We start from the raw sequence: 13,814 nt of genomic DNA on the forward strand, positions 1-13,814 counted from the left end.
GACATCAGTACCCTGTGGGTATGGCAGACATCTAAAGTGGGATCTCTCCTGGGATGCTACCAGTGGTGGGATTCAGCCAGTTCACACAGGTTTGGCAGAACCTATACCTGATTTTTTTAGTTCAGCAAACTGTTAAAATGGCACTTGTAATCAGGGTTCCCTCTAAGGTGGTGGGTGCCTGAGCAGCTGCCCAATGTGGAAATCACAAATTGACATTCCTTACTCTTTTTTTTAACATTGTGCCCATAGTAATGTTTATTCTGTCCATAGGTGAAAAAAAATTTGATGGCACTATGCTTGTAATATTTATTCATTCATTTCATAAAACTCATTATACCTTGGATGAAATACTACATTTTAATTCCCTTGCATTTGTTACTTTAGGAAACAAACATATAACGTAAAAAGTGCCAAACAAAACAGGGTGACAGGCTGTCATTGGAAGTATCTTAGTTTTATTGTTTTTTTTGTCAGATATTATTTAATATTTTTTCATTAATATTTTAAAACTGTTATAACAATCTAGTTTTGTGTACCTCTTTTATTCTTATTTAAGTACTAAATGCGTAAAATAATAAACTACCTTTCAGTATATTGTTTTATATTTTAAATGGTCATTAGGGCAGAGAATGAATTGTTAAATTATTTGAATCCCACCACTGGATGCTACTGTGAGCTCTTGAACATCTACTAGGGACCTCTCACCACAGTTTCCTGGAGTGAGTTATGTCTCCTCTGCTAGTGGCTTTTGTCTCCCACCCCTGACCTATATGCAACATCATATATCCAGCCTTTTTTGGCCAGGGTTCCTCATCCCTGGCTGGAAGTCCTCCAAGAAGCAGTCCTGTACAAAACAAGTTGTGGCTGACTCCTTTATCTAGGGTCTAAATGTGGCCCATAGGATCCCCACTTGATGGAGATGCAGCCAGCTCCCACTCTGCCTTCTAAGACTTGATGAGTATAAGGTTAAAGTAGTGATACTAAATGGGGGACAGGGACATAATTTTATTGTCACATCTGGAGTGGGGAAATGCTATTAGCATCTAATAAGTACAATACTTAACATCTTATAATGCACAAGACAATTCCCACAACAAAGATTTACTCCTCAAATATTATAGCCTGGGGTGGATAAGCATTGGATTAGAGGAGCAATATTCAGAGCTCTATAAAAATCAATAATACCCTATGAGAATTAAATCTGAAACAGAACAGAAGCAGAAACTGAGAAGGGTCATCGCTTAACTGTTCTCCAGAATTTTCAGAAGATTTGGTCTGTTTATCTCCTGTCACTGTGCACAGGTTCATTCATACATCTAGTCATGAAATCGTAAGGTACCTTCACTAAATGTGCTCTAGTTACCCACATGGTTGTCCCTCGGTGCCAGATCAATTTCTCATTAAGGGACTTTTACTAATTCTTAAACTACCTCCTTGCTTTGCATTTCTCTAAGTCCACCTAGCATTACATCTGAAAATAGGAAGATTAGTCAGCACTGCATCTGAAAATAGGAAGATTAGTCAGAAACCAGAAATGAGTATTTCTTGGGTACTTGAATTAAGGGCAAAAGGCTTAATCACCAATTGCAGTTGCAATTTGAAAGACGTTTGTCAAGCCAGTAGCCAAGGCCACCATCACAACCGCCTGGCCCATGCAGGTTTGCATTGGATTCGGACAGACAGTAATGAAACACCGGAGCCAAGAACTGGTCAGCCATTACTTTTAATCCTAGCTTGCACCCAGCGGGCAAGAAATACACACAGTGGGAAAACACTTCCCTTTCCATTCAGGGTTCCCAAAGCCACTGACTTATCCGAGTTTCCTAGAATCAAAGTTTTCTACCTCACCAGCTATATTCACCTCTGTTCCCCATCTCCTTCTCTCTGCACAAACTCTGCACAAACTGGCTTCTCTCTTTACATTCCACCATCTTGGCTGCTTCTCCTGGCCTCCTCTACGTGGCCTTTCCCTGCTCTCTCCTCTAATGCTAATCTCAGGAACTGAAAGAGCAAGCTATCGGTCTGCCCATTTTATAGTGTAGAAATCAAAACCTTTAATCCAATATACAAACAAGGAAGTCTCTGATACAAAGTCACTTATCTGAGGCTTAATGGGATTCCTCACGAGAGTGCACCACCCTACATCATGCAACAGTCAAGGGTGTGGGGAAAAGCTTAGTCTTAAAACTAAGCCTTAGGCCAGGGGTCCCCAAACTTTTTACACAGGGGGCCAGTTCACTGTCCCTCAGACCATTGGAGGGCCAGACTATAAAAAACACTATGAACAAATCCCTATGCACACTGCACATATCTTATTTTAAAGTAAAAAAACAAAACAGGAACAAATACAATATTTAAAATAAAGAACAAGTAAATTTAAATCAACAAACTGACCAGTATTTCAATGGGAACTATGGGCCTGCTTTTGGCTAATGAGATGGTCAATGTGCTCCTCTCACTGACCACCAATGAAAGAGGTACCTCTTCCGGAAGTGCAGCGGGGGCTGGATAAATGGTCTCAGGGGGCCGTATGCGGCCCGCGGGCCGTAGTTTGAGGACCCCTACCTTAGGCTATAACAACCTGGCCTGCCTACAGCCTGTCCCCCACACCCAATACAAACTATAAGCGAGCAAACATATATATCATATTTAAAAACTGATTTGACCAACAACGTTATAGTAAGAAGTAGGGCACAAAGGCACTTGTAGGTAATCATTGAACTATGCGGGAGAGGGCTGTCACTCTGCCAATAATGGTGAAGGCACAAAGGGCAAGGTTTAGCCTCCTAAGTCTAGTTGCTCACATTTCAGCTGAGGGGACTGACATTTCTTTCAGTTGAAACTTAACAGGTAGGGTGGAATGAATTATATTTCATAAAGATGTGGATGCAGAAAATTGTCCTCTTTTTTTTATAAATCAAGATCATTGCCTACTTCACATTTATTTCAGATGTTACTAGGTAATCAACAGCAGAAGAAAATGCATTTGGCGATGCCCCAGGTAGTAACTGCAGGATGTGATATATAAGAGAAGAGGTGTTACCTTATAGAGGTGAAGAACTACAATGTGTGTAGCTGAAATCAGGGGTTTGGAAGAAAGATGTAAATAGAGCAATACAGCATAAACACAGAGAGGAAATGGGCCACAGGGGTTAGAGTAAACACAGCTTGTTTAAAAAACAGAGAAGGTCCTTGTAACTTCAGGTCTTGTGGGTGCAAGCAGCCTGTGTGTGATTCCAGTCTGTAGTAGCAAGACCCTTCTTCACCTTGGATAAACAGGAAATTATAACCAGAGAGCATGCTGTGACACAGAGGAACCTGATCAGTGCCACCCCGCACACTACGAACCTCAGTGCTCTTGGATTTATAAGAAATACTTCAGAGCTTTAAATGGTCAAAAGCCAGATCTGTTTATCTCTGCATTGTGTACTTGGGAATTAAGGCAAAATTAAGGAAATAACTTACTGTTACAGTAAAGGCCTTGAGGCTGATGTTTATAATATGACATTCCTTTCCTTAGAAAATGTGGGAAACTATGTTGTGGGAACTCTAAATATGACATACGAAACCGAATGTTGGTTCTGCAGCCTGCCCTGTCCTAAAGTTTGGAGCAGTGGTATATCCTGTCAAGCAAGCCAATTTAAAGTTAAGGTGAGACCTTTTTTAGGGCTCTCTGCGCCTGGATTTTATCAGAGGTTCACTTTGTGTACCTCTTGAAGAATTTGCCTTTATTCACAAATGGGTTATAAAATGCTTGTCTGGAACCTCTGCAGGAGCCTTCAGTAGGAGAGGCTGTGGACTTCCTCATTAGAGAGTGCCCCAGGCACTGTCCTGCAGGGCGACCCTGACATTGCAAAGGCAACATCTAGAAGCAATCTCATTGCAGAAAGGCCCTGAGATTTGTTCAGGGCTGTGCATAAAGGAAGTGACCAGTGACTGGGACAGGACCAGCACCTCAGCCTTCTGATTCTAGGTTCAGGCTTGACTGTTTCTCCCCGAACACTGACCTTTCTTTATACAGCATGTTCCTGGACTCACACAGACCCACATCAGTGAGAGGGCATCCCTCAGTCATTCTAATAGCAGAAACACATTCACATGTATAAACTAAGCTTAAAGGTATTGGATTTAAAGGAAAGAAGGGAAGACAGACATATGCATTTTTCTGGAAGCCTTGGAGAGGTGGCCCAAGTTCCTCCCTGTATCTTCAATGCAGCCTAACATCACTTCAGCTTTTAGTATTTGACTTCTTCATGCATAGAAAAGATGTTGCTTGCCATAGAAGCACAAACAACACTAAGACCAACTAAAGTACAATTTTATTTTATTTTTTTTAGTGAGAGAGAGTAGGGGGGGCAGATGGGGATAGACAGACAGGAAGGGAGAGAGATGAGAAACATCAATTTTTATTTATTTATTTATTTTTTAACAGAAACAGAGTCAGAGAGAGGGACAGATAGGGACAGACAGACAGGAACAGAGAGAGATGACAAGCATCAATCATCAGTTTTTTGTTGAGAGATCTTAGTTGTTCATTGATTGCTTTCTCATATGTGCCTTGACCGCGGGCCTTCAGCAGACCGAGTAACCCCTTGCTCGAGCCAGCGACCTTGGGCTCAAGCTGGTGAGCTTTTGCTCAAACCAGATGAGCCCGTGCTCAAGCTGGCAACCTTGGGGTCTCGAACCTAGGTCTTCCGCATCCCAGTCCGATGCTCTATCCACTGCGCCACCACCTGGTCAGGCTAAAGTACAATTTTTTTTAAAAAATTGCAATCATCCTATGTTTGCATTTAGCAATTCCACTTACTATCAGTGCAACTTCAGGCTATTTAACTTTTTTTCTTTCACTTTTTTAATATTATGTATTTTTTATTGAGATGTTATTTAACTTTTCTGTGACTCATTTACCTTTTCTGAGAATGGAATTAAAAATAGCACCTTCCTTGTTAGAATGAGACTCCTGAGTCTACCTTTAGAGAGTAAGCAGTTGGGGAGATGGCCTGGGAACTTGCCTTTTGGAAAGTTTCTCACCGGATTTTCATGCCCAGCAATACAGGAACCACTGGTTACAATAATTCTAAGAAAATAAAAACTATCATCTCAGAAGAATAAAAGACATTTATATTTGATATTAACCCAAACCAGGCATCAACCTGGAAGAATATTATTTTAATTCAAGAGGCTTTAAATTTAGCATGCTGTAAAGCCTGTAGCCACGGACACCATCACAGCCGCCTGGCCCATGCAGGTTCACATTAGATTCAGACAGACGGTAATGAAACAATGGAGCCAAGAACTGGTCAGCCATTACCTTTAATCCTAGCTTGCACCCGGTGGGCAAGTAAAAACACACACTGGGCTCCAAAACCCACTCATTCAGTGCTCACAAAGCTACTGACTTATCTGAGTTTCCTAGAATCAAAGGATTCTAGCTCACTAGCCTTATTCACTTCTGTTCCCCATCTCCTTCTCTCTGTACAAACTCTGCACAAATTGGCTTCTTCTTCAGCATTCTGCCATCTTGGCTGCTTCTCCTGGCCTCTTCCACATGGCCTTTCTCTGCTCTGCTCTCTAATGCTAATCTCAGAAACTGAGAGAGAGCAAGCTCCCAGTCTGCCCCATTTTATAGTATAGAAATCAAAACCTTTAACCCAATATACAAACAAGGAAGTCTCTGATACAAAGTCACTTATCTGAGGCATAATGGGATTCCTCATGAGAGTGCACCACCCAACATCAAAAAGGGTGGAAAAGGCTTAGTCTTAAAACTAAGCCTTAGGGCAGGGGTCCCCAAACTACGGCCTGCAGGCCACATGCGGCCCCCTGAGGCCATTTATCCGGCCCCCGCCGCACTTCAGGAAGGGGTACCTCTTTCATTGGTGGTCAGTGAGAGGAGCATAGTTCCCATTGAAATACTGGTCAGTTTGTTGATTTAAATTTACTTGTTCTTTATTTTAAATATTGTATTTGTTCCAGTTTTGTTTTTTTTTTTTTACTTTAAAATAAGATATGTGCAGTGTGCATAGGGATTTGTTCATAGTTTTTTTTTATAGTCTGGCCCTCCAACGGTCTGAAGGACAGTGAACTGGCCCCCTGTGTAAAAAGTTTGGGGACCCCTGCCTTAGGGCCTGACCAGGAGGTGGCGCAGTGGATAGAGCGTCGGACTGGGATGCAGAGGACCCAGGTTCGAGACCCCGAGGTCACCAGCTTGAGCGCGGGCTCATCTGGTTTGAGCAAAATCCCACCAGCTTGCACCCAAGGTCGCTGGCTCCAGCAAGGGGTTACTCGGTCTGCTGAAGGCCCACGGTCAAGGTACATATGAGAAAGCAATCAATGAACAACTAAGGTGTCGCAAAGAAAAACTAATGATGCTTCTCATCTCTCTCCGTTCCTGTCTGTCCCTGTCTATCCCTCTCTCTAACTTACTCTCTGTCTCTGTAAAAAACAAAAAACAAAAACAAAAAAAAAACTAAGCCTTAGGCTATAAGGATGCTGTCTGCTTACAGCCTGTCCCTCACATCCATTGCAAACTCTAAGCAAGCAAACATATATATCATAGTTACAAACTTATTTGACCAACACATGCATAATTTTATGGACTAAGATTAAGAGGGAAGAAAAAGCAGCAAGTTCTTCGGTTGTGAAAAAATTTTCTCAGCTAATTTGAATCAAGTGCTTAGAATAGTGCTGAGTACACAGTAAATGCTCAATAAATGTTGGTGATTACCTTTAGTATTGAGTAGAAATTGTATTAGTTAATTTAAGAAATTCATAAGTGATCATTAAAATGGGGAGTAAACCACTCTTTACCTGAGCAAAATATCTTTAGAAATTACATATAAATATCAAAGTACATTAAAACTTTACCTGATATGTCAACATTTTACATTTTCTCACCAAGCAATTGCCAAAAGTTCTCTTACTCCCACCTAACATTTTCTTCCTTAAAATTTGTACTGATAACCCTTGTTATCCTTCTGAAAAAAATAACAAAAATTATCTAGAAAAGGCATATGTTTTCATTTAAAAAATGAGAGCTGGAAAAATCTTTTAGGTCTTCTAGTCCAGTGGTTCCCCAACCCCCGGGCCACGGACCGGTACTGGTACCGGTCTGTGGGCCATTTGGTATTGGTCCTCAAAGAAAGAATAAATAACTTACAATATTTCCATTTTATTTATATTTAAGTCTGAACGATGTTTTATTTTTAAAAAATGACCAGATTCCCTCTGTTACATCCATCTAAGACTCACTCTTGACGCTTGTCTCAGTCACGTGACACATTTATCCGTCCCACCCTAAAGGCCGGTCCGTGAAAATATTTTCTGACATTAAATTGGTCCGTGGCCCAAAAAAGGTTTGGGACCACTGTTCTAGTCCATCCTTGGCACAAATGTTAGAAGAGCATTTTGAAACGCATACCAATTAAATGCAAACATCTAATATAATTCCTAAACTTTCCCACCTTGTACTTATTTGTAGTATCAGACATATCTGAAACAGGCATGTGGAAGGTCTAACGGGATGCAGGTATAGAAAGCTTGCTTTTGATGGCTTTATTTCTTTCACTGACATGCTCATTGAGTTTAAGGGGAGTCTGTCTTCTTCCTAAGCCTTTTGCACCTTGCAGGCCTCAGCTCACTTCCCTGTTCTCAGCAGGGGACTTCCCTGTTCTCAGTGATACTTCTTAGCAGATACAGAATGACTGTTACCTTTATGTCATCATATGCTGGGTCACTCAGGCAAGACCACTTTGTGACCCTGCTCAGTTATTTTAATCCTTTCTTCCCCAAGGTGTTCCCTAGCTGAAGCACCAGCCATTATTAAAACATGATTATAAATCATGGTTATTTGCCCATTGACCCTTCTTATACACCAAAAAAAAAAAAAGAAAAAAAAAAGAAAGAAAAAAGTTGTGAGCTTTGGGGGCTCAGTGCTCACTTAGTGTCTCTGCTGTTGATGAATCTTTATGGAAGCCTTATCTTATATTTCTAACAGCAAAGCTCGGGCTCTGTTTTACTGAAGCTGTTTATATATCTAATCAGAGTAGATCAGGAAACGTGGTTGACAGCACAAGGCTGCCTGAGAAACATAATATTTGCTGGCCAGCATTAAGGCAACCTTTCAGCTTCCAGGCGTGATCAATGAAGTGTGCCTGAGGTTCTGTTTAGATTAAGGGAAATAACACATTGGTGGCCACATTCATCCCGGCAAAGCAGTTTCCCTCACCAGGGCTGCAGTGAAAAGCTCTGCAATAAACTGATGACAGGATTAGACATGACCCACTCTTCACGTGCCGCTCATGTGATTGTTGGCCACGGGCTGGGGCGAACCCGGGCTCTAGTCTGATTTGGAGGGGGACAGCCCTGCAATCCTGCACTCTGCCCTGTCACTAACCCACTGCGTGGCCTGTGGCAAGTTTTCTTCTTTCTCTGCGACTTTGTTTCATCATTCATAAAATAGAAAGGTATTAGTCAGAGATGTCCAGAGAAATCTTCAAGGAGAGAGAAAGAAAGAAAGAAAGTGAGAGAGAGTGTGTAAAGCCAATATCCAAGGCCAGGGCCACTATCGCAGCAGCCGCCTGGCCCATGCAGGTTCGCATTGGATTCGGACAGTCGGTAAAGAAACAACGGAGCCACAAACTGGTGGGCCATAGTCTCTAATCCTAGCTTGCACCCGGCAGGCAAGTAAAAACACACACTGGGCTCCAAACCCCAGTCACATTCAGTGCTCACAAAGCCACTGACTTATCCGAGTTTCCTAGAATCAAAGGTTTCTAGCTCACCAGACTTATTCTCCTCAGTTCCCCATCTCCTTCCTTATCTCAGATACAAACTCTACACAAACTGGCATCTCACTCAGCACTCCGCCATCTTGGCTGCTTCTCCTGGCCTCCTCCATGTGGCCTCCTTTAGCTGCTGGCTCTACTCTCTCCGCTCTCTCATGCTAACCTCAGGAACCAAGAGCCCAAACTCTGTTCTGTCCCCATTTTATATTGTAGCTTCACAACCTCTAATCCAATATACAAAATAGGGAAGTCTCTAGTAGTCACTTCTCTGAGGCATGATTGGATTGTACCACCCCACATCAAAAAGGGTGGGAAAGGCTTAATCCCAAAACCAAGCCCCATCCTACAATGATCCACAGAGACACACATTAATATCACCTGGGCAACGGCCTCCACGTGGGCAGTGGCGCCATCTTTAACAAAGTGAGCATAATACATTTTATCTGCCCAACAGAGAGCTTGATTTTTTTAAAATTTTTATTTTATTTATTCATTTTAGAGAGGAGAGAGACAGAGAGAGAGAGAGAGAGAGAGAGGAGAGAGAGGAGAGAGAGACAGGGGGGAGGAGCTGGAAGCATCAACTCCCATATGTGCCTTGACCAGGCAAGCCCAGGGTTTCGAACCGGCGACCTCAGCATTTCCAGGTCGACGCTTTATCCACTGCGCCACCACAGGTCAGGCCGAGAGAGCTTGATTTTAAGGAACGGGTACATGTGATCACAGGGGCAGGCAAGTCTGACATGTGCAGGACTCAGCTGTGGGCTGGAGCCCCAGGTGAAGAGCTGACAGTGTAGCTGGGGTCCCACAGCAATCTGGAAGCAGGGCTCCCTCTTGCTCAGGAAACTATTTGTCTTCCACATTACGGAAGGTAATCTGCTTTACTCCAAGTCCACTGATTTAAATCTTTGTGTCATCTAAAACATACCTTCATGACATCATCTTGAGCGGTGTTTGGCCCACACTGGGCACCCTGGGTGTCATGGCCTTGCCAAGTTACTGGTAACACATAAAATTCTGCACCACAGGAGACCATAATAATGCCTCACTCACAGAGGCTTGGGAAACATCGAATGTTCATGCCTATAGAACACTTTGCACAGGACCACAATACCTACTCTGTGTCCCAAAGTGTTAGGCAGATTTGACTAAAGATTTAAGATTAAACTTGAAAACAGTAGAAAACCTGAGCCACCGACGGTTACCATTCAATGTTAACCATCTGACAGCATCTCCATCCGGCTCCTCCTCATTCGCTCCGAAGATCCACCGGAAATTGAGGGCGACACACTGGGAGTAAAGACACGTTTCTAGGCTCATTGCCTTTTTAATGACTTACCTTCTGCTCTTGAAAAAACAACAGAGACACTCTGGGGTACACTCAATTTTTCTGGCTATTTTTCTCCCACATAGGCTGGCGTGGGAGCAAGGAAAAGCTGCGGACTCCTTCCGCTCGGCTCAGAGCATGCGCCCCAGACTGGAGGAGGCGCTCAGGAGAGTGCCCGCCCTGGGCGTCTTAGTCTTTCTCTCTCAACCATGAAATGCGGCCTCGAGGAAACACTTCGCTGTCTCCACGCCAGGGGCCTTTTGTGAGGGAGAAACTGGGCAGTTGCTTGTGGAATGCTACCTTTCCAAGATTTATTAGGAGTGGGGAGGACTCGGTACACTCGGAAGGTAGCTCTTGTATCCTCCAGCACTCCAGGCTAATTTGATTTCATGTCAGTCCTGGAACAGAGACCACAATATGAACTGCAAGTTTACAAATGGCTCCTTGGAGCAGCTGGCCTTGCCAGTGGGGGAGGCGAGTGGGGTGGGAACAGAGAGGAAGCTGGAAGGCTGGGGTTGGTGCACACCGGAGTGAGCAGATACATTTCACCACAGTGCTGGGGTTCTCGTCTGTCCCCAGCATCACCCCAAACCCCTGCTTTCCCTTGTCTCTTGCCTAAAATAGTATTTTTTTTTTCAGAAGGATGTCAGATAGGAAAGTGAGAGGGAAAGTGGATTGTGCTCCCATAGTATGTAGGGTCTTTTGGATACTCAAAGATTATTTCATCAAAATTCTGCTCATGAAAAACTCAGAATCAACAAGATAAAGCCTAATTTACGTCTCCTCTCACAATGGAATCCCTGCTGGGAATGTAAAACAAACTGAAGTCACTAAGAAAACAAAGCTAATACTCAGAGGCACTGAATTCTTACAGGAGCCAGAGCACGCGGTCCGGTTTCATAGCTTTGCTGAAGTCACGCCCTCAAATGAGCAAGCATCGGACCGTGTTATTGGAAGGAAACCACATATGGAGGATCAGGATAAATCTCCTAACAGTCCATTAGTGCCATCGCAGTGGAGTGTTGTCTACGAGGGTGACTGCAGCCTGTTCCCTTTTGTCACTTGAAATTATTCTGGGCCAAGCATTTGTAAACAATGTGAGAACAGTCTTACCTTGGTAATTGGATGGTCATAGTAGTTTGAGAGAGGTTTCCATGTGCCAGAATGCATACCTGCGGGGAGAAAAAAATAAAAAAATAAATTTCTTGTTGAAGCAATGTAACCTAAAAACAAAGAAATTCCAAATAATAAAATACATCAGCACAGGCAGCCCGTTGTGATATCCATTTCAGCATGCCTCCTCTTACACTGTTCACTACATTCGAGATTAATCTACTAATACAGACTCATAGTCACAGGTCTAGAGAAATACGGTTTTTGTGCTAATTGCATTTCAGGCGTTTAGATTTCTAGACTGCAATTTTGTATGTTTATATTTACCTTAGCCAACATTGGCCTCTGCATGGCACTGTATTAGGTATTTTAATAATTAGAGAACGTGAAGAAAACAGAATCGTAGTTAAACATTTACAAATATCTAGACTTAACAACATCTGCCAGCCTTATGAAAAGAGCACATTGCTATATGTTGTAGCGCGCGCACACACACACACACACACACACACACACACACACACACACACACCTAGGTCCGGTGGAGGTTTAGCTGATACAATACTACACCATTCTTATGCTGTGTGCTCATTGCTGCTTCTTAAGCAATTCTTAAGGGAATTTCCTTGTGTGTCATCTCTCATCTTGTCCCAAACTTCAGAGCAGAAATGTGGGTTTCAGTCTGGGTCTAGTATTGTCCCATCTCCAACTTCTCGCTCCGCACCACACGACCACACTGAAATTACTTCAGGTGGAATTCAAATCATACAGGCATTTGATGCATTTCTCACACAGAGATTGTGCATTTGCTTCAAGATTGCGAGTGAGGGTAGCCATGACGTGTCTTCATTTACTGACAGGATGTGTATGAAGCAGTGGCAGGGAGGAGGGATGAAAATTGTGGATTTATTTAGTTCCAAAACATTTCCATCACTCCTGGCTGCACAACATTGTGAATGTACTATATGCTATCAGTTTTTCACTTTAAAATGGTTACTTTATGTTACGTGAATTTTACCTCAATAGTTTATTGTTTTAAAGCATATTTATCCACAGCACAATCATCAAAGTGATCAGAGTACCCAGCAATATCCTATTCTTCCCTCCCTCCCCTCTCTCTTCCTCCTTCTTTTCAGACATGTTTCATGTTTTGCTCTTTTGAAGCCTCCTGGTGCTGGCCCCCTATGAGCGAGGGGAGGTGTGGCTCCCCTGCTATCCTCTCTGCTCCTTCAGTGTCCCCACCCTCTCCAGGTCCAGTCTCTATACAGTACCTATTGTACAATGCTAGAGCAATGGACCTTAAAAAGACAGTATTTGGAGGTAATGGCTTGATACTTTGCTCCCAAATGTTGTAATTCGGTTCTACCATTTATTCAGTGAATGTATTTTGAGCACCTACTGTATGCCAGGTACCCTGTGTGCTACGGCACAGGGATGCATAATGCAGCTGTGTCAGTGACCCAGATGAGCTAAAAAGTCATCTGTTTCTCAGTCATCTGTGGTCTAGTGGGGGAAGAGGGAAGCTAAAAAGACATTATATTACCGACATGTTCCATGCTGTAAAAAATGTGCTTCAGGAACACAGAGGAGTCAGCTGGGAAGGCTTCACAGAGGTGGTGACATTTGAGATGAGCATTGACTGGTGAATGAGTACTCTTGTGTCTTGTTTTTTCCTAGGCTAAGCAGAATAAAAGCACAGCCAGGAAGAGGGAGTCATGGAGTTGTAAAAGGGCCAGAAATGTTCCAGGAAAAGTACAAATTTTGTGTGCCTGAAGCAAAAGATGTGATCAGTGACTGAGGAGATGAGGGAGAAAGAGCTTAGGAGCAGACCTGAACCAGCTGAGTAGACATGATTCTCAGAGGCTCCAGAACATGGCTAGAAGAGTATAGAAGAATAGACTTGGGAGGTACTTGTGATCAGTTGAGTGTGAAGAGTGTGTGTGAGAGAGAGAGGAGCTGCGGATGCACAAATTTCTAGCCAAGGAGGCTAGGCAGGAAGTTGCCCAGCTTAAGTCATTGCTTAAAGTGACAGGAAAGATTTATAATGACAGATACCAATAGCTGCAGCAGCTTATATGGGAGCCAGATTAGGTGCAGAAAGTTTTCCCTGAGACCATTTAAAATCTCCTTTCAAGTTAATGACAACTGTGCCAATTCAAGAGGTCAATCCGACAATATGGAGAAGGATCTGTATCTAATTTCACAAGCTGACTTAATTTTGAAAGGGAATTTTTAGATAGTTATACATGATTTTTCATATTTGATTATTTAATTTGCATTTAAATTTCCAAACTAAGCTTCAATGCTTGACCTGAACTAAGTTCATCCTTGATTAAACTTGAAAATATGCCATTTCATTTTAGTCTGATGGAGAATTATTTTATTTGACAAGACCTAAGAAAAAAGTAATTCATTCAAAGTCCAATAGCACAGAGCATTCATGCAAGAAATTCTTTACAGGGGGGACCACTTTTTTTTCTGAAATACTTTTTATCAGAACTAGTAGGTCAAATATGCAATAAATTACTTCTTTAAGTGTGAAATTCCATCCAGCTCAAGTTACGCCCATTCTATGTGTGCATTCATCTACC

The sequence above is a fragment of the Saccopteryx leptura genome, chromosome 3, assembly GCF_036850995.1.
Source record: "Saccopteryx leptura isolate mSacLep1 chromosome 3, mSacLep1_pri_phased_curated, whole genome shotgun sequence".
Lineage (NCBI taxonomy): Eukaryota > Metazoa > Chordata > Mammalia > Chiroptera > Emballonuridae > Saccopteryx > Saccopteryx leptura.